General features: G+C 40.0%; 1 protein-coding gene and 1 pseudogene across 1 annotated transcript in view; both read right to left on the reverse strand.

Moving 5' to 3' along the window:
- Positions 1–22,600, reverse strand: part of SV2C (synaptic vesicle glycoprotein 2C) — a 211,091-nt gene that overhangs the window by 175,318 nt on the left and 13,173 nt on the right. The window lies entirely within an intron of this gene.
- Positions 6,142–7,550, reverse strand: LOC123939140 (annotated as a pseudogene).

A 22,600-nucleotide genomic window follows, 5' to 3' on the forward strand; every position in this document is an offset into this window, starting at 1 on the left:
AGTTTAGGATGCACAGTATAGTGATTCAACATTTCCATTCATTACCTGGTGCTCATCACAAGAAGTACCCTCCTTAATCCCTACCACCTTGTTCACCCATCTCCCCACCCACCTCCCCACTGGTGACCATAGGTTCCTTCTCTATATAAGAGGTTAGGACTCTCTCGCTGCAAGATAATTCTGCGTGATCAAGGTAGCCACTGAAGAATGGGTGCCCTCCTCTCTTTTCCAACAAAACCTCCTTTGCTGCCCACGTGGAAAGGAGCTGCTCAATAATTCACACAGGACATATACAAAAATGGCTAGGGAGTTCCTAAAGTACTCCTCCCTTTGCTGATCTATTTTTAGTTGAACACTTCAGTCCAAGGAAATGTGGAAATCATGGAATTCCAAGTTCACTAGTTGGGTTGATAAGATAAATATTGGTGGGGTAAGACAGACTTCTTGGCTAAAAACCTCTCGAGTGGATTACTGAATATTCCTCCAATGTATGAGAACAAATCTGGGGCTAACACAACAGTCACGGTGAAGTCAGAATTCATCCATCCACCCCACCAGACTACTAGTTCTTTAAAAGAAGAGACTGTTTGGGTTCATCTCAGATCCTTAGTCCCCAAGACAATCCCAGACACTCATTCAACTAACAGATACTTTCACTTATTCAGTAGCAGGGTCTGGACTCTTCCCAGACTCCGTGCATACGGAAATTAAAGGCACGGGTCCTCATCACCAAGGAATTTTCCATTTAGTGGAGCATCCAAGCACTAAACAGATAATTGTCTTATAATGTAATAAAAGCTATGTGCTGGCACATGTTATTCTGATAATCTGAGATACAGTGAGATCTAAACTGATTGGACCAGACAAGTAAAGCATTCACAGACTAAGGAATTAGCTTATTGAGGCCATAGTAGCAACTCAGTATACATCAAAATAAAAATAAATAAACATGTTGTGCACGAGAGACTTTGGCACAACTGTACCTGTGTCAGAACAAAATGAACAAAAGCAAAACCAAAAATGGATTTCCACTTTTGGAAATGTAACTGTAACTTCTGTAACTGTCATGCCACTGGGGCCAATAGTCAACTCAACCTTGATCATACTTGCTAAAATTAAATTGTTCAATTTCTTCCATTAGCTTTTGGGTGTCTCATCTCTCTGACATTGTTATCCACTACAGATTAGTACCAAGGAGGAAGGTATAAATGACAGAAATACATGACAGACACCTGATTACATAAGGCAGTATATTCTAAAATGCACTCCAAGAGATATTAAAAAGTTTTCCTCAAAAAGAAGGTTTTTGGACCATTAAGATGGGAATACACCTGTCACTTTCTCACGACCTCCAGTGCTCATCACCTGATCCAAGCCACCATCTTGCCTGACCTGGATATTACAATGGTCTTCCCAGTTCTACCTTTGACCTCAGAGGCTCTTCTCCATATAGAAAGCAGAGTAAACCTTCCCAAAGATAGGGCAGATAATATCTGCCCTAAGGGCTAAAAGCCCTCCAGGGGTTTCTCCCTAACAGGGTCCAGCCCATCTCCTCTCTGGTCTCATCTTCTACCACACCCCTTTACTACACCCCAGCCTACTAAATTATGCCACTCTTCTGCCTCAGGGCCTTTTCACTTCCTATTCTAGCTGTTTAGAATGCTCTTCCCCCTCCCTTATAACTGTTGGCCTCCCACTCTTACTTTTTTTTGGTCCCTTCACCAATGCCACCTCTGCGTAGAGCCCTAGACCACTATCTAAGACGGTGCCCCCACATCCTCACTCTCTGACCTTTTATGCTGTTTTCCTTATCATCTTTCATTATCTAGCAACATGTTATATATTTTTTACCTTTTTATTACTTGATGATCCCCAGAAACTATAAACTCCATGAGAAAGGGAACTTAAAAAAAAAAAAAAAAAGGATTTTATTTTTTATTTGACAGAGAGAGAGCAATACAACAGAACACAAGCCAGGGGAGTGGGAGAAGGAGAAGCAGACCTCCTGCTGAGCAGGGAATCTGATGTGGGGCTCGATCCCAGGACCCTGGGATCATGACTTGAGCCAAAGGCAGACACTTAATGACTGAGCCACCCAGGTACCCCAAGAAAGGGAACTTTTATTTCGTTCTTCGCTAAATTCCCATCAATTTCTAAAGAATGCTTGACACTTACTAAAACTACTTGTAAAACAAATTCCTGAATGGAACACTAAAATAAGCAAAACTGAGTATTTTTATTGTTCTTACTGTTTTTACAGGCCTTCTCAGGGCCTTTGACATGCCACTCATGCTTCATGTGCATCCTTCCTCCATGAAGTGGAAAAAGCAACATCACCCATACTTACCTGAACCTGCAGCCCAAAATATGTTACAGAACAAGCATTCTCAGGACAAGTGTTCAGATACCCTCATCAGGAGTCAGATGCAACAGAGATGGACACGTTTTCCTGGTATTGCCAACAAGGGAAGGTTTCCTTAAGAAAGACAGAGGCCTTCTCTTGCAACCAATGCAATTCTTATAACACAAGAGCAGGAAGAATACCACTGCTTCTCAGTAGGATCCCAGAAAAATAAATTAATTTTTTTTTATTTTATTTATTTATTTGACAGAGAGAGATCACAAGTAGACAGAGAGGCAGGCAGAGAGAGAGAGAGAGAGAGAGGGAAGCAGGCTCCCTGCTGAGCAGAGAGCCAGATGCGGGAATCGATCCCAGGACCCTGAGATCATGACCTGAGCCAGAGGCAGCGGCTTAACCCACTGAGCCACCCAGGCGCCCCAGAAAAATAAATTAATTCTGATGTTTCTCAGTCTAATGTGGGGGAGGCAAATTAATTTGATGCTACCACTGAGTTGTCAACTGTTTCTGTCACAGCCAGTATGGTCTGCAAAAAGAGACTTGCTTTGTCTTCCTGACTACATCAGCAGAATGGAATCTAATTCTAAGAGTCCCGCAAGTCAGTCTTCAAATGGAAATACATGCTGGAAATATTCAGGGTAGAGGAAGGAGGACAAACTACAGTTCCTTACTGGAAGTGTGCCCTCTGTCAATCTCTTCCTCATAATTTACAGGTAGTAATTTTAAGTCTTCTTCTCTAATAATCACATTGGTTATAGTCATAAGGAAATCACGACCTTAAGTGACTGAGAAGTGATTCTTTAAGAAAGATCTAGATTAAAAAAAGAAAGTTAGTGAGAGAACTTATCATTCAAAAGACAGTTTAAAAAAAAAAAATCACTCCTGGGTCATGGTAACGTTGAATCCAGTCCATATTTCTGAGTGCCTGTGGCACGCAGAAGCTAAACAGTGGGAGAATGGATGGTGGGAGAGGCGTGGGAGACAGAGACGGAAGAGCAGCCTGTTCCCTGTGAAGTCACTGTCTAGTGGGACTCCAGCCTCGTTTCAGCTAGCTGGAATACACAGCACTGTGGGGCATGCTGTGCACAAACGGCCAGGACAGGAGGAGCGGGGAAGGGGTCTGTTTCACTAGCCTGCTAGAAGGCAGAAAAGTCCACGGGCTGAGTGTGGGCTCGTAGAGGTGATTCTATTTTAAAGCAATGCCAGTGGATGTGTGAACCAGATTTTGACAGACTTGTTAAGAAATGACCAGTGCCTTGGGCTTTAAGAAAATATTTGGGACATCTGGGTTTTGAGGACTAGCCCACTATGTCTGCAAGGGAAAACAATGATAACTACAGAAAACAACACAGTAAAGTATATTTTGTTCCTCCTGGCTGAAAATGGTATCATATTCTAAACTGATTTTTTTTTTTTTTAATATAAGTGAGGGCTTTAGGTCCTCATGATTTAAAAGATCCTAAAAGATTGTCTAACTGTAAGCAGAATCAATAAGGTTTATCTGCTCTCTTTGCCCCTCCCCCCAAATATTTGTTTCCTCTCTTACTGCATGATACAGAAATTGCAATACAGGCAGCATTCAAGCCCTCGCCTCTGGTGTTCAGGAATATGCATTTAATGCCGCGTCACCTGCATAGTTGCACAGGCATTATCTGATAATTGCACAGACATTATCTCATATGAGCCTCATTTGCATCCTCATTCGGATTTCGTAGGCAAAGAAATGGAGACTGAGTGACGTACTGGGATGACCCAGGGTCACAGAAGGCCAGTCCTAACACATGTGAAGCCAAGCCAAATCCGAATCTTGCTCTATCAGCTGCCCAGCGGTGCTGAACTTCAAACACGGTCTTAGCATCATTGTGGCAGGCAGGCGACATTGCACCCACTTTCCAGTGTGTTTCATCCCAACCCGAATTTCAGAATTCACTAACTTCTCCATCCAATGCACAGAAAGAGGCAAACGGAGACCAACAGAGCTCCGTAGCAGCATCCATGCCAGCGGCCCACCAAGCTGCCCCACTCCAGAATGGCTGCAGCATGCCAGCCTTGCAGTTCTGTGAGCCACAGGCATTGGTACTACAAGTCAGAAGCTCCCAGGACTGCTCTTTACTGTCCAGTCCCAAATGTGAACTCCACATACCCGGAAGGTCTGCTGAGTTAGATGAATGGCTCCTTCAGGATCATGCCTTGGTTTGAGAGAACGCCCTGCCTATTCGCTTCACAGGCAATGCTACCCAAGTGTATCCCTGGTATGCTTCACTGACGCGGACGTTCATGCCCCACTTCCTGCAGGCGCAGAGAGCACTACCAGTGGGACTCCAGGCCCAGAGATTTCCCCCCCTGCTCTTGTCCCACCTCCTCTGCCCCCAGCTGGCCCTTCCAGCTGTGTTATCACGCTCACATGGCTTCTTCCCCATTCAACAGTATTCCCTGCGAAGGATCTTAAGAAACATAAAAGAAAGTCCTTTGTGGCACGCGTGTTCAAAACACTTCACTATTTGGTGCTTAGAGACACCATTCACAGTTGTTAGGTGGTTAAAAACTCTGTGGATAGTGGTTCCCCTGAAGAACAGTCCGTAATAAAATGTAATCTCTAACTGTTGTTCTGTTTTTATGAAAAATCAGAGTTGACGTAAGTCAACCCTTCTTGAGAGATCTTTTCTAGACACATACCATTGTATTAGTTTCCTATATACTAGACAGAGAAAACCCTAAGAATTCCATAGGAAAACAATTAAAACTAAGCAATAAGTTCATTAGTATGTTAATTTCCTAGGGCTAATCACTTTGCCTCTAAAGTCAACAGGACAATGGTGTAAACAAGAAGCCAACACAAACACCTAGCTCATTATTTAGTCAACCTTTTCTTTGTCTACACAATGCCAGACAGCCAAATCAATTTTTTTCACTGCAATTACCCAAATTAACAAGTTATCTCTATTTGCTTTAGGATGGAGTACTCAACTCACATTTTATTTCTATGTGATCCCTAGGTCAGGAAGCAACAGATAATTTAAAGCTTCAGCTTAAAATCAAAATATGGTCTTGTATGCCCAAAAGTTAAATGATTTTAAGGTTATCTAATGAAAAGAAACCTTTTTTCCTCTATGGGATCTAGATATATTTTTTCCAGAAAGGAAAGGTATTTCCCCCTCTAATATGGTGAAGAACAGAATTTCAAGGATAATTGTGCTTAAAAAATTTTTTTTGAAGATTTATTTATTTGGGAGAGAGAAAGAGAGAGAGAGAGCATGAGACGGGGCGCAAGGCAGAGAGAGAGGAAGAGAGAATCCTTAAGCAGATTACCTGTTGAGCACAGAGACCAACTCAGCTTGATCCCAGGATACAGAGGTCGTGACTTGAGCTGAAATCAAAAGTCCAATGCTCAACTAAGCCACCCAGGGGTCCCTGTGCTTAAAAATTTTATGTAAAAATATAGAAATTAAAATACGTCTTTAGAGCAAGTTCTGAAAATGCTGCCCATGTCTTTAGTTTCTGATAGTTTGTGTCTGAACCACTCTCTGTTCTCATATTTCTATTGTTGTCCTGCTGTGTGACTCCTCTAAACTCTTCTGCCTTAGTCCCCTTCTTTATGTCTTTTTTGTACCTACATAGAGGACCTCACTTTTATGTTCTCCCTTTTTACGGACCCCATTATAGAAAGTTAATTTATTACTTTCATATTATTGTTTAATTTCATGTCTTTTACTACTATTTTAAAAGGAAGAACTTTTTTTTTCAAGGCCAAGTCTCTTTATTGTCCCCCTGCCCCCCCATCCCTGCCCCCCACAGTACTGCTAGGAACCATCCTCAGACTCCAGGCTCAGGGGCTCCCTTCGAGTGCCAGGACGATAGGCTCCAGACCCCGAGGCAGGCGAGGGTAGGAAGAACCCGGCGTCCGACCCTTGGAACGCTCCCAGCGAGCACAGTCCCGAGTCCTGCGGGGTGGGGGACCCTGCCAGTTGCCAGGGCCCTTCTCTTGGGGAGGACCTTCCAGACCTTGGCTACAGGGTTCTGGCTTTAGGTCCATGGGCTCCTTGAGGGGCCCCTCGGGAGGTGGCAGTTCCTAGGTGTCACTGGCACCTTTGTGGGCATGGCACTCCCCTCCCTTTAGGGGCCTCCGTTCCAGCTGTTTCCAGGGGCCTCGACTGGCCCGGGGGGGGACCTAGCATAGCTTTCTGGGTTTCACCCAACCTTTGCTGATTTGGCCCAGCCCCTGGAATCTTCTCACATGTATACTGGGAGGCCACAGGCAGAGGGGCTGCCAGGTTGGGTTGGGCAGTTGCTGAGGCGGACAGTTCTGTGGCAAGGGCACTGGGTGGATGGGATTCTCTGGAGGCCTCTACCGCTGACTTGGGCTCCACAGGGGTGGGAGGCTGCTGGAGGCTAATGAAGTACCGGTTCTGCTCAGCCTCAAGGTCAAATGATGCCCCACCCCCCCACACACACCCCGCTCCTGCTGCCTCTGGTAGAGCCGCTTGCGCTCTTCCTGTTGGTGCAAGCTCTCTGCGCTGGGTTGGTACAGCTCCATGGGCTGTTGGGGCTCAGGGGCTGCTTTCAATGAGGCAAGATCATACACGAGGGGCTCCCTGCACACCGGACACTGCACACCGACTGCCTGCTTGGCCTCGGCATGCTGCCGCTCACGCTCCTGCTCCTGGCCTTGAACCTGTAGCTCATGCTCCATGTGCTGGATGTACCGGGCAAGGCAGTGGCAGTGGAAATAGTGGTAACATGGTGTTTTGGTAAAGGCCTCCTTCTCCTGGAAACCATAGAGGCAGATGACGCACTGGCCATGAGGTATGTTGTTGTCTGTGAGGATTTCCTTCCCCTTCTCGATGAGTTCATAGAGCATGGCAGTACCCAGCCCAGCATTGGCCACCTGGCTCAGTGCCTGTGAAATCTTTTGGATCTGTTCATCTGAGAGGCCTCGGGGGTTACGGATAGACATCTGTGGCACCTCATTGGGGTACTGTGCCGGGACCCAAAGCACCAGAGTGAAGCACACATACTGTGAATCCTGGTCTTCCGTGGTGGCAGGGTGCAAGGTGAGGTAGATCTCCTACGGTGAGGATCTGCCGTTTCCTTTAACCACCTGTAGTTCATCCAGATAGATAGACTCTAACACCTCGACTTCAGAAGGCAGTACCCAGTCCTCCTCCCCTGCAGCCGCTGACGCAGATGCCATGCCGCCATGTCTTCTCCGCAAAAGGAAGAATTTTTAAAAATTAAAAATTTCCTAATGCTTAAAAAAAAATCCATAAGCTGCTTTCATATCACACAATCTTCTGTCAGTTCCCTGCCCTCTGTTGATTTTGGATCACTGGCTCTAAAACAAAGGTTTTCTAGGTTCAGCGTAGACAAATACCTCCAAAAAAGTATCCTGAAATATCTTCAACATTTGCCTACTGTGTTGTGTAGACTAAATGTGCATGACCTTTTCTAAAAATGTGGTTTTTTGCATACTTAGGTGTAATGTAAAGTTTAAAGGGATCTGCAGATGTTTTATGTTTTTCAAGAATTAAACATTATTTTTAAGTGGCTGATCTTGAAAAAAAAAAGCACTGTAAAAATTAATTCTTTTGAGAAAATTGCTTCCTTTATGGATTTTCAAACGTTCCTCACATATTTTATGGAATCAATTCTTAACTGACAGACACAGTAGCAAATGAAAATATAACTGAAAAGAAAACTAAAAACTCAAAGGTGTTATTTGCTTGTTATATCTAAATTGTGTATATGCAAAAGTGGATTTTTGTGCCAGCCCATTATTCTCTAGCAGCATTTCTTAAACTATGTTCTGTGGAATAGAGGTTGAAGAAATATTAATAGGTGTTCTTATAGATTAAACATTCAGAAATCACAAAAGCAACAAGGCCTTATTACTCTCAAATTGTTGGAACTGGGCAAAAATTTATAATCCTCACATTTTGCAACACTCTGTTGCTTTCAAATTAGAATACTTCAAAACATTAATTGTTCCATTTTTGGATCACTTACTGATTTTCATAAGAAACCTACTTTTGTAAGTTATTTATTTTTCCATTGCTTATTTGGTCATCTCTGGCAGTATTTAATTCCTTGGTGTACTCATTTTTGTGGTCTACTTTAACCCAAGTCTTTCACTCATTTCTTGAGCTTCTATTAGTGATCTGCAAATGCATTCATTCTTTAAACATTCAACAGGTATTTGTTGCCTTTCTGCTATGTGTCAGGCACTATTCTAGGCACCCAGGATACAACAGTGACAAATAAGATCCCTGCCTTGTGAAGTTTTCATGCTAGCAGGGGAGAAAGAAAATAAATAATAAATATGCTAAAAGAAATAACCTAGTTCATTAGAAGATAATCTATGCTGTGAAAAATAAATAGTAAGGCAAGGAGGATCAAGAGTGGGAAGAGGGTGAGTCATAGTAATAATTAGGAAATTAATGAATCATTGAACACTACATCAAAAACTAATGATGTACTGTATGTTGGCTAACTGAACATAATAATAATTTAAAAAAAAGATTGGGGCAATGATTTATAGGAGGTGAGAGTCATCCAAAAGAATACATGGGAAAAGAATCTTCAGGGCAGCAGACAGAACTCAATCCCTAGGTCATGATCATGCTTGGCATATTAGAGGAACAGCAAGGAGACCAGAATGGAAAGAACAGAGTGGTAACAGGGAAAAGTAGATCAACTCAGAAATGTAACAAGGATCAGAGAATGTAAAGCCTTGTGGACATTAGTAGGGACTCTGGCTTTTACTCTGAGTATGAGAGGAATTGCTGCAGGGATCTGAGCAGAGAAGGGACATGAACTGACTTCAGTTTAAGAGACTTTTCTAGCTGCTATGCTAGGACAGACTCTAGAGGTCCAGAACAGAACCAGATACCAAGTAGGAAACTACTTCAGTAACTCAGGGGGTTCAGACAAGTGTTGCAGGCAGCAGGTGATGAGAAGCGGTCAGATTCCAGATGAAATCTGAAAGCAGAGGCACGAAGCCTTCTTGATGTAGAGTGTGACATGACAGAGAGGGAAGGGAAAGATGGATTTTTTTCATCAGCTGCCACGGGGGAGTGTGCAGAAGCAGCAGGTTTGGATTGTGTTGGGGGAGGAGGAATCAAGAGTTCAAGTTTCAGACACATTAAATTTTAGCTGCTAATTAGACATCCAGTGGAAATGCTGTGTATGTAATTGAAGTTCAGGGGATAGAGGTTTGGATCAAAGTTATGTACTTTTGAGAGTCAACAGCACAGGGGAATTTTAAGCCATAAGAATTGATGAGATCACCAAGAGACTGAATATAGATAGAGAAGAGAGAGGAAGGGAGGGAAGGGAGGGAGGACTGAGCCCTGGATGACTGAAAGGTTAACAGGTTGAAGAAAAGAGAATAAACCAGCAGAGTAGATGGAGAAGTGATCTATGGGGCAGGAAGAGTCTCAAGAGAGTGTGATTTCATTGAGATTTAATGATGAGAGTGTCAGAGAGGTATGTATCAGTCAGGATCCATCAGGACACTCAATTGAGAGAAGTCAAAGTAAATATTTATCAAGTATGAAATTGTTAACCCCAGGTAACAAAAGGATAAAAATAGTACTGTAAAGAACCGAAGATAAAAACCTACAACCTCTAGGGCTGGGAGACCAAAGAAATGGTGTGTAAATTATTAAATAAATTTGGAGGAAGGGCCCTACAGAGCTGAGCTTAAACTGCAGAGAAGCAGGCATTGCTCAACAGGTACTGGCATTTCTGAGCTCAAAGGTGGGACCTTGTGGTCTGGGAACCTTTTCCTAATAAGAGGCTGCTGGACATCTGGTGCTTACATCTCTGAAAGGCAATGATGAGGCAGTGTACTGGTTTCCCAGGGCTGCCATACAAATTACCACAAAACTGATGGCTTAAGACAATAGAAATTCCTCCTCTCATAGTCTGGAGGCTTGAAGACTAACATCAAGGCATGCTCCCTGTGAGGGCTCTGAGGGGGATCTATTCCATGCCTCTCTCCTAATTGCTGGTGGTTGCCAGGAATCTTTGGCATTCCTTGGCCTTGAAGACACATCATTCCAATCCCAGCCTTCATCTTCATATGGCCTTCTTATAAAGAAACCAGTCATTGGGTTTAGGGGCAATCAAGTAAAACCTCATCTTAACTAATTACATCTACAAAAACTCTATTTTCAAATAAGGTCACATATTGAGGTTCTGACAAAGCATGAATTTTAAAGGGACACTATTCAATCCAGTACAAGAAGGTCCTGCAAGTATTGGAACAACTACAAACTGGAATAATATGTGGCAACAGAAAGGATCTGTCACTTCTGGAATGAAGATGTTTTTCTAAGCCATGACACTCATGAGAACCACATGTAGACAGGAAGCCACAGGAAGTGACTGAGAAGGAGCAAGGCCATTCTTCCTCTCCCAGACTCTCAGTCTCCGTCTAGTATCTCCTATTGGCAGAACCTAACATGGCGTCATCTCAGAAATCTAGCTTGTAGTCCCATCACTATCACTACAAACAAAATAGAGAAAAATAGTCTTGGAGCTGAGAGACAGTCTCTTAACAATTACCACAAGGAGTTAATGATCAACCATGTCGAAAAAGTTGCTGACAGGTAATGAAAGATGATAACTGATAATTGTCTATTGAATTTAGCTTCAATTGTTCCATGATCAAATAAGTTCAAGGAGTGCTGTCCTAGGGCTTTTTGTTGGACTGGCCAGGCATTTCAGCACTTTGGCCAGCTCCTTTTCAAAAGGGTTCAGCTGATCATGACCAATATAACTGAAGGCCGTCATCTACAAAATGCTCACAATGCTACTACCCACAGCCACCATATATCCTGTCGCTGTCCTCTGCCGAAATGTATTCTTACATTTGTACATGAGTTAAAGTCACCTTGGAAATGAACATATTCCCAGAGTTGTCCATAGACTACATAGGGGGCCTGTCAAGTAAAATCAGGCAACAGACCTAAAATAAGGTGAAAATTCAGCTTCCCTCCCTCCCCTTTACTCCACTTCCATAATTTCAGTAAAAATCCATGGATGATTGAAAGCAGGTGTTTATATTCCCCTGGTCTATTTCTTTGGAGGGTAACAGAGCAGGTCAAAGGAGTTGAAAGAAATTATTTTGTCAGAATGGCTAGTATCAAAAGGACAAGAGATAACAAGTGTTGGTGAGTATGTAGAGAAAAGGGAGCCCTCATGCAGTGTTGGTGGGAATGTAAACTGATGCAGCTACTATGAAGAACAGTAAGGAGGTTCCTCAAAAAATGAAAAATAGAAATATCATATGAGGGGCACCTGGGTGGCTTGGTCAGTTAAGCATCTGCCCTCAGCTCAGGTCATGATCCCAGGGTCCTGGGATGGAGCCCCACATTGAGCTCCCTGCTCAGCAGGAATCCTGCTTCTCCCTCTCCCACTCCCTTTCTTGTGTTCCCTTTCTCGCTGTGTCTCTCTCTACCAAATAAATAAATAAATTTTTTTAAAAAAAGAAATACCATATGATCCAGTAATTCCACTTCTGGATATTTATCCAAAGAAAATGAAAACATTAATTTGAAAAGATATATACATCCTTATGTTTACTGCAACATTATTTACAATCAGCAAGATATGGAAGAACGTACAGTCCATCATAGATGAATGGATAAAGATATATATTTATTCTAGATATATATTATCTATACATGAATGAAGTTATATATATACATATATGTGTGTATATATATACACACACATATATATACACACACACACACACACACACACATACACAGTGGAATATTACTGAGCCTAAAAAGAATAAAATCTTGCCATTCACAAAAATATAGATGAGCCTAGAGATTATTATGCTAAATAAAAGTCAGAGAAAGACAAATGCCATGTAATTTCACTTATATGGACATCTAAAAAAATACAAATGAACAAACAGAAACAGACTCATAAATACAAAGAACAAACTGGTGGTTACCTAAGGAAAGGGGGTGGAGGGGATGAGTAAAATAGGTGAAGGAGGTTAAAAGGTACAAAATTCCATTTATGCAATAAACAAATCACAGAGGTGAGATGTACAGCACAAGGGATTTCATCAGCAATATTGTAATAAGTTTGTATGGTGACAGTAACTACACTTATCATGGTGAGCATTTCATAACATACATAACTGTTGAGTTACTATGTTGTACACAGGAAAAAAAGAAACTGTTTTGGTAAATCTGGAGCAAACTCAATGCACATTTTAGAGACCTAGTTGCATCCTTAATACCTCACTGATTATTTGGGAAGTATTTTCTGCTCTTTTTTAAATTAAAATTTCTAAAACTTGCTGAAGTCCTGAATATTTTAAAAATATACAATACAAAATAACAACAACGAAGAGACAATATAAAAACAGTATTGAACTATGAAGGAAGAAGCTTGGATTTTAAGACTACCTTTGTCGCTAACTAGTTTATAGTTAGGCAAGTGTTTTAACAGCTTTGATCTATTTTCTTAACTATTTTTTTTTAAAGATTTTATTTATTTACTTGACAGCGAGAGAGAGTGATCACAAGTAGGCAGAGAGGCAGGCAGAGAGAGAGAGAGAGAGGGAAGCAGGCTCCCTGCCGAGCAGAGAGCCCAACGCGGGATTCGATCCCAGGACCCTGGGATCATGACAGCTGAAGGCAGAGGCTTTAACCCACTAAGCCACCCAGGCGCTCCTATTTTCTTCAACTATTAATTAAAAATTTGGCATAAAAGATCTTTAAAAATCTGTCACACTTTGACTTGTATTACCTAATTACTAGAAGTTGCATGTATGGTTATCAGTGTTACTATGCAATTACTACGAATTTTGATAGTGGAAATTAGTTGAAGATTTTACTTCAATAATTAAATCACCCCTTTGGTGCTCTATAAAAGGGTTTGCATTTTTCATGGAAAAGTGATAGTGTTGGGGACCTGGGTGGCTCAGTTGGTTAAGCCACTGCCTTCGTTTCAGGTCATGATCCTGGAGTCCAGGGATCGAGTCCTGCATTGGGCTCCCTGCTCGTCAGGGAATCTGCTTCTCCCTCTGATCCTTCCCCTTTTCATGCTCTCTCTCTCAAATGAATAAATAAGTAAAAATCTTAAAAAAATAAAAAAGAAAAGTGATAGTGCTGAGCAAATGTACAAACTAACAGGAAACTAAGACTGAAAGTCACATTTGTAATTGTAATTTATTTGACATCAATACATTTTCTTCTTTCTTAGGAATTAACCAGTTAGTGTGTCTAAAACAGATAGTAAAACAGAACCAGAAAACACTTAGTGTACATCTGGTCATGTCTAAAACTGATAAAAAGGGATAACAATATGACAAATACACCTAATAATTCAGTGTAGGATTGGCCACTAATGTAATTGAGCTCTAGGAGAACATACAGAGTCCTGACTTTTCTGTGTCAGGTTTCTATATGTTCAGCAATTTGACTTTTTATATTTATGATTCATTTTTCAGATTCCAAAACCATCCAGCAGAACTTCCTCTACACTGTGCTAAATGCAGAAGGTGTGGGCAAGTTTCATCTAACTGGAATTCCTCTAGAACATATTTCTAGTCAAAGAAAAGTGTTAAGAAACAGCAACCTTGGGTATTACTTAGGTATCTTACTTTGGAATAGTATGTTGCTTGCTGATAAGCATTACTAAAAAATCACTACATTTGCTAAAACTTGAAAATCATCTAAAGGAGGAAAAAGGACTTCTGGCAGAGTCTGTTTAGGGTGTGTGTGGGGGGTGGGTGTGTGTCTATATCTGTATGTCTGTGTGTGTTTAAAGTAACAACTTCCACTTGGTCATAGTTGCCAACCTGCAATGTAAGGTTATACTGTAAGTCATATTTTCATTTAATATAAAGCAGAAAAACATTTTCATTAAAATTACTTTTAAAAGAAACTTCTCACAATAACCCATTTGTTTTCTTTTGTGTGTGTGAGAGAGAAGAATATAGCTATTTCCTTCAAGCTTTCTAACACTAAAGAGAGGCAGCAAATGGTCTTATCTGACTTTAGCTGCATTGGGATGCTTCCAACTTCTGGAGATATAAATAAGGACCATATAAATATTCACATATATGTAGGTTTTTCTGTAAACATGGGCTTTCCCTTCACTTGGATGAATATCTATGATCAGGATCAATGGACCATACAATGAATAGATGTTAAATCTTATGAAAAATTGCCAAAGTGTTCTCCAAAGTACCATTTTGCATTTCCACCAGCAATGTGTAACAGTTCCAGTTTTCTGCATCTTTGTCAACATTTGGTATTGTCAGTTTGTTTTTTACTGAGGGTAATCCTCAATCCACTCCTGCTTTAATCTCCCATAAATGAAAACATTATACAATAAATTTCCATCTAGATGAGTGAAATGGACAACAACCACACTTGTAGCTTTAATTTGCATTGCCCTAATGAGAAATGATGTTGAACATCTTTACTTGTGCTCATTTGCCATTCACATATCTTCTTGATGAAGTGTCTATTCAAATATCTTATCCATTTTTTCCTGGGTTGTTTTCTACTTTGTGAGTTTTGCGACTTATTTTTATATTATACAATCAAGTCTCTTATTGAATAAAGATTTTACAAATACTTTCTCCCAGTCTTTGGCTTGATCTTCATTTTCTTAACAGTATCTAAACAGAAGGGTCTTAATTTTGACAAAGTCATATGCGTCAAGTTTTTCTCTTATGTATCATGCTTTTCATTTCATATTTAAGAAATCTTGGGGCACCTGGGTGGCTCAGTGGGTTAAAGCCTCTGCCTTCGGCTCAGGTCATGATCCCAGGGTCCTGGGATTGAGCCCCACATTGGGCTCTCTGCTCCGTGGGGAGCCTGCTTCCTCCTCTCTCTCTGTCTGCCTCTCTGCCTAGTTGTGACTTCTCTGTGTCAAATAAATAAAATATAAAAAGAAAAGAAATTAAAAAAAAAAAAGAAATCTTTTCCTAACCCCAAATCACAAGCATTTTCTCTTATATTTTCTTCCAGGAGATTTATACTATTATGTTTTACAATTACTTTTATGATTCACCTGGAATTAATTTTTGCATACAGTCTAAAGGTATAGATCAAGAATTTTTTTTTGTTTTGAGGGAGCCATCTTTTTGTTTGTTTTGTTTTTGTTTTGTCTTTTGCATTTGGATATCCAAAGATTTAAGTATCATTTGTTAAAAAGATTTGTATTAAGTATCACATGTTAAAAATTATCATTTGTTCTTTCTCCATTGAATTGCCTACCTTTTCCAAAAATCAATTGGTCATATATATAAGGGTCTATTTCTAGAATCTTTACTCTTTTCCATTTTCCATATGTCTATCCTCTTGCCAATATGACACTGCTTTGATTCTGTAGATTTAGAGTCAATTTTGAAGTCAAGTAATGTGAATCCTCCAACTAGCTTCTTTTCAGTTTTGGCTATCCTAGTTCCCTGTCTTTCCATATACATTTTGGTGTCAGCTTGTTGATTCATACATATTTTTAAAAAATCAACTAGGATTTTTGATTGGGATGCACTGAATCTATAGATTAGTTTGAGGGAAATTGATATCTTTATAATATTGATACAAAATTGATATCTTTATAATATTGCATGTTCCAATCTATGAACACAGGATAGCTCTCCATTTATTTAGATCTTTGATTTCCTTCACTGGTGCTTTGTCATTTTCAACATAAAAATACTGCACATTCTGCTAGATTCATGATTTCTTTTTGTGTGCTACTAAAATTGATAATTTTTTTAAAATTTGAATTCCAACTATTTATTGCTAGGATCGAAGAGTATGACTGACTTTTGTATGTAAGTTTAAGTAACTTTTTTGTGCAGGTTCTTTGGGACTTTGCAACTATGTGACTATATGATCTGTTAATAAAGACAATTGTGTTTTTTTCCTTTCAATCTGTAAGACTTTTGCTTCTTTTTCTTGCTTTATTGCTTTGGTTATGGTTTCTAATATAATTTTGAATAGGAATTGTTAAAGTAGAAATCCTTACCTAGTTCCTAGTATTAAGGGAAAAGCATCCAAACATTCATCACTAAATATTATTTTAGCTATAATGTTTTTGTAGATGCCCCTTATAAGAAGTTTCCTTTTACTCTGACTCTGCTGAGAGTTTGTTAAAAGTCATAAATGAGTGCTAAGTTTTATCACATGGATTTTCTGCATCTATTACACTGCTGATATGACAGATTACATTGATTGATTTTCAACTGTTGAAACAGCTTTGCATTCCTAGGATAAAGTTGGTTATTGTGTATTATGCTTTTTGTAAATTTCTGGATTCAATTTGCTAGTATTATGTTGAAGATATTTTCATCTATGTTCATGAAGGATATTGGTTGAAGCTCTTTTCCTGTAACATCTTTGTCTAGTTTTAGGAGTAGGTAATTTTGCCCTCATAAAATGAGTTGGAAAGTGTATCCATCTTTGTTATATTCTGAAAGAGCTTAGTAGAATCAGTATTATTTCTTCCTTAAAGGTTTAGCAGAATTCACCAAAAAACATATTAAAATTTAATTGTACCAATCTCATAGAATTGTGAAGAATTAATGAGACAGCATATGAAAATAGCTTAGGTATTACAGCAAGCAGAATCCATGCAATAACAAATATTTGCCATGATTATTAGTCTATTAACCCAACTTAATACAGGTAATAAGTCTATGAGCATGCACCTTCCTGTGAAGATTATATGCCACAGACTGGCAGGCAAACCCAGCTCCACTGGCCAGAACTGATAATGTTAAAAGCCGAAGTTCTGAAGGAAAAAAAAAAAAACCTTCTGGTTTCTTTGCTACAATCATTATACACCCATTTAAGATACATTGTGAAGAACCATTAATATTTTAAAAGAATTTCAGCACTACGCTATTTGAAACATTTTGTTTTGTAATTGTTCTTTAAATTTCTATATGCACAAGAAAAACTTGTTGCTATTTACTACAATCATAAAATTAGAAGTGAGCTTAAAATTTGTAATGCTGGTGGGGCACCTGGGTGGTTCAGTCAGTTAAGCATTCAACTCCTGATTTTGACTCAGTTCGTCGTCTCAAGGTTGTGAGATCAAGCCTCATGTGCTGGGCATGAAGCCTGCTTAAGATTCTCTTTCTTCCCCTCTCCCTCTGCCCCTCCCTCCCGCCCCTGCTCACATGCTTTCTCTCAAAAAGAAAAAAAAATTAGGAATACGGGTAAATAATAGGACAAAATTCCTCTCCATGTCCACTTTGCATTTCAATGACTACAAACAAAACAAAACAAAACAAAAAACACAAGGACTAAATGAATGGTAAATAATGAATTGAAGGTGCAGTAATTTTAGAAATATATTAAACAACATACTGAATATTTTAGCAGTTTTAATTATGCATTATTACATACTACATAGTTTTTATATATTCCTATATGGTTTTCCGGACTTACATTATAACAGAATGGGGGGTGGAGGGAGACAGTGAAGCATAACAAAAGCACTTGTATAAGGGCTCAATGGAATATTAACGATCAAACAAATGAAAAGCAAAATTTAGATCTTTCAAATGCTAAGGCTTCATTTGCTATGAACAGAGAGGCTTGAGCCTTGGCAATTCTAGGCTGGTGATCATCACAGAAGTACATTAATGAAAGAGAATGCTAAAGTCAGGATCTTGTTTCCTGTTGGATAAATAATGAATATTTATTGAATGCCACTCAGCAAGGCTGCATGGAAACTAAGACAAACAAGTCTCTGTAATGCTCTTACAGTGCTCCATAGAATATGTAGATACCCTCAGTGTATGGAGAGTACCTAGGTTTTGAAGCCCCACAGGTATAAATTCACTATTAATAGTTCTATAACCTTGAGCAAGTAACTTACCCTCTTCCTGCACCAGTCCTTTAATATCTAAAATGCATTACCTTCTACTGAGGCACTCCCAAAATGTTTCATGATTAAGCTAGGCCCTGTGTCACCTGCTGGGTCCACGAGGATGAACCTTCAAGAACCCGGACAAAGAAATGAACATTTACCAAATAGAGTAACAAGTATTATCACTGTACAAGAAGAAGGTGCACATTGGAATGGTGCCTAAATTGGACTGGGAAAGTTGAGTAGGATTCCCTTAAGGAAACTACTGTTAGGTAAATTCTGAAGGATGAATGGGAGTTAATTAGGCAAGCTATGGAGTAAAGGGTGAAAGGGAGAGCCTCCAGGCAGGCAGGAAGTCTCAGGAGAGGCAGAAAGAGAGTACAGAGCTATCAAGGACCAGAGGAAATTCACTGTGGCCCAGTAAGGAACTGATCATGATCTTAAGGCGAAGTGGAGCTGATTTTTAAAATGAAAATAGACTTTTTGTTTTACAAACTAACAGCATAATGAAGAGGGACAAAGTGAAAGCCAAAGGCCCTGTTAAAAGCTGTTTTAACAGATGATGGTGGCCTGGACTCGGGTGTGATAAAAGTTAATAACAGGTGTCTAGAAACATACAGCTGGTGTATGCTAGGAACCCAGCACCTATTAGATGCCTTGTTTCTTCTCCTCTTGTAATCAGTACCACTGTTTTTTTTAAAAGGAGTTGTCCAGGGGTGCCTGGGTGGCTCAGTGAGTTAGAGCCTCTGCCTTTGGCTCAGGTCATGATCCCAGAGTCCTGGGATCAAGCCCCGCATCGGGCTCTCTGCTCGGCAGGGAGCCTGCTTCCTCCTCTCTCTCTGCCTGCCTCTGCCTACTTGTGATTTCTGTCTGTCAAATAAATAAATAAAATCTTTAAAAATAAAAAAAAAAAAAGTTGTCGTCCAAATATCCCAGTAGCCATCCAAGTGAAACCTCTTTCCAAAGAATAATTTTATGAAGACATATTCTTTGTAACAGATACTTTCATATATCAGCAGGTCAGAAATATATTCTATTTTACCTCTCTATTTTTGGTCACCTAGCAATGAGATTGCTATAAAATGTTGATGTAAATGCAATTTCATTGCAACAAAATTGTTTCAATGTATTAGTTAGTTATAGTAAGTTTTATCACTAATATTAGCAGCCTTTCTAGTCACTGAAGATCACATTAACTGTTCTACTATCTTCATTGAGTTTAAGGTTTTAAGACTTTATTTATTTATTTTATTTGAGAGAGAGAGACCATGTGCATGCATGAGCAGGGGGAGGAGCAGTGGGAGAGGGAGAGAAAATTTCAAGCAGACTCTGTGCCGAGTGCAGAGCTGGATCCAGTGATATTTCTATCACTCTGAGATAGAAATCAAGAGTCCGATGCTTAACCAACCGAGCAAACCAGGTGCCCCTAAGCGCTATCTTAAAATCATTTTGATCATCTCATATTATTTATTGTTTGTCTCCTCCCCCTCTAGAATGTCATCTCCATAAGAATAGGGACTTTATCTGTCTTGTTCTCTGTTCTACCGCCAGCAGATGAAACAGTGCTTAGTGCTTAACAGGGGCACAATAAATACATATGGGCAAACTGCCTCACAGAATGAATGAAGAATGGGGGGCCATCTATGTGAAGTAACTGAAATTAGCCACTCCTAACTGGTATCTTTACCTCAAAGCTGTCCTTACTCTAAACCATTGTACACTTGGATTAAAATTCATCTCCCAGGGGCACCTGGGTGGCTCAGTGGGTTAAAGCCTCTGCTTTCAGCTCAGGTCATGATCCTAGGGTCCTGCTTCAGCAGGGAGCCTGCAAAATTAAAAAAAAAAAAAAATTCATCTCCCTGCTCTAAGTCCAAACTGCTGCACCCGACCTTCAAAGATTCCCACCCACCATAGCTTCTCCATCTCCCACCACAGCCAAGGTCTAGAGTTCATACTGCTTCTCACCCCATCAGCAGAATAACTTGCACTTCTCTAGACTTGCTCCATCTCTGCCTCAAATATCCTGCATCTCCCTCCCTGCCTGAAAAAAATCCCAACTGCCCTTTAAGGCTCCTCAAAAGTGATTGCTTTTGAAGTTTTTCTTTATACTTCAGGTCAGCGGTTCTCAGTTGGGGGCAATCTTGCACACTCTCTACTACCCAGAGATATTTGGCAATGTTCAGGGACATTTTTGAATGTGATGACTAGAGGGGAAAATACTACTGGTATCTGGTGGGTATCAGTCACGGATGCGGCTAACATATGCACAGCACAACCCCCTGCGACAAAAAATTATCTGGGCCAAATGTCAATAGTCCCGGGATTGAGAAGCCCATGTCCCTGTGCCATGTTCAAACCACTGCAGGGTTTTGGACTGTTTATTCCAAACGCCTGCTCTTTGTTGGACAAAATTTATATATAACCCATCTGAGCCCTTCCTCACAGGTCTGTGTGCTTGAGATCACAGGCTGAATCCTACCCAACTCATTTTCCCTAGTGATCGCAGCATATCCCTTGCACAAAGAAGATGATCAATTTGTTAACTGAAATGGAATTGAAATTTTGATTTCATTTGAAAACATTTCAGTTATTTACTCAAGTCTTTCTCCTATGTCCTGTTAAGAAGAAAAGGTAAGAACCATCTTGTGCATCGAACCTTAAATCCTTAAGATATATTCTGCTACCTTTTATGCTCTCATAGGAAAGAATATCCATTTAGAATGATAATTATTGCTATATTGGATTAACTGTAGTTTGGATGCTAGTTTTCTTCACATACAGGGAAGCTGTATTTTTTCATTTAATATACATATAGCTTTTGAGCTAATAAACAAGTAAATGAACAGCCAACCTTGAACCTCAGCTGAGTTAAAATGTGGCTTTACACAAGTAAGGACCAAGTAATACATGCTGTGATTCACCTAAAGTTCCTTCTTTTCTTATAATCCTAATACTTAACAAAGTTAATAACTATTTGCTAATTTTACAGTCCATCAACATTATAAATATTCTCTAGCATTTTACAAATAAAATAGCCTGCTCATTTTGCTAACAGGGCTCTACATGCAGAGGCTTTTGGCACATTCACAAAATTCGACTAAGAGTGAAAACTCAGATCTGACCATCAACTCCTAATTTCATCTCTTCTGAGACATAAGAAAGTGCTTAGCCTAAGTAATATACAGACACAGACACACACTAGTCCTTAGAATTCAGTTTGGAATGTTGAATGAAAAACTCAGCTTGGTGAAAAGAAGGGAAATCTGATCTGATTAGACAAGATCATCATACATCCCTTCACCATGACTACAGGTAGGATGAACCCTCGTGACTGTAAAGCCAAATGGCCTTCAGGCTGAGGGCATGTGTAGGCGCTCACCTGAGAAGCTGTTACACTGAGAAGCTAGCATCCTGATTCCCAATGCTGTCAGTCACGGGCAGTGAAAACTGTTATCAAAGAGTTTTGTGTTGTCATATGTCAGCCAGACCAAAAAATCAATGGTTAGTTATCCTTCAAGGGAAAGAGGAAACCCCTCCAAGCAGAAAAGCACCATGCAATCAGAAAATCCTGAGAAGCACTTAACATTGTCACGACTTCCTGAGTGAAGATGTCACAACCCATCACTACCAGCAGAGGACATACAGACAAGACACACACACACACAGTAGCCCAACAAACACATACATACCAGCAAAGGAAAGCACTAATATGGCCAGGAGGACGTGCAGAAGTAACTTCTAAAGCATCACAGGGAGCCCCCAGAGCTCAGGGTCACACTTCATTGCACTTTAACTTTAGGCAAAGACAGTCCATAATATGATTTTTTTCTAAATTTTGTATTACCCTAATTCAAAATCATTTACTGAGTGAAAAAAATTTCTAAGCCAATGATCAGACAGAGTATGAACTCTTATTTTCTATCTTACTTAGGAAATCTATTTTTTTTTATTTTTTAGGAGCTTTATTAAAAGCAATATGATGTTACACCAAATTTCTGATGTGGACTTCAACACAGCAGGTATGTAATATGGTAATAATAAGGGTGTACATAATGTCAAAAACTTGGGAGTAAATGAATTAGTTGTCTATTGCAAAATATCCCTTTAACTCTGGCTCAGGTCTTGTCAGTGTATAATGTAGGCAGAGCTCAAATGACTCCAAATCTTCCACAGCCAGTGTGTTCCACTGGTGTCACCCTTAAAGAAGAATCGTATCATTCTCCTGATGTTAAATAAAGCTGGGAGTATAAGATGGCCTGTATTCATGTCTCACATTCAATTATATTAATCACTGGCTTTTCTCCTCGGAAGAAAGATCCTTAAGATCCTTAAGAAGTGGATCTTAACCTTTAGGGGTTAGGATTTTCACCGCCT

This window comes from Meles meles, chromosome 3, assembly GCF_922984935.1.
Source record: "Meles meles chromosome 3, mMelMel3.1 paternal haplotype, whole genome shotgun sequence".
NCBI classification, from domain to species: Eukaryota; Metazoa; Chordata; class Mammalia; order Carnivora; family Mustelidae; genus Meles; species Meles meles.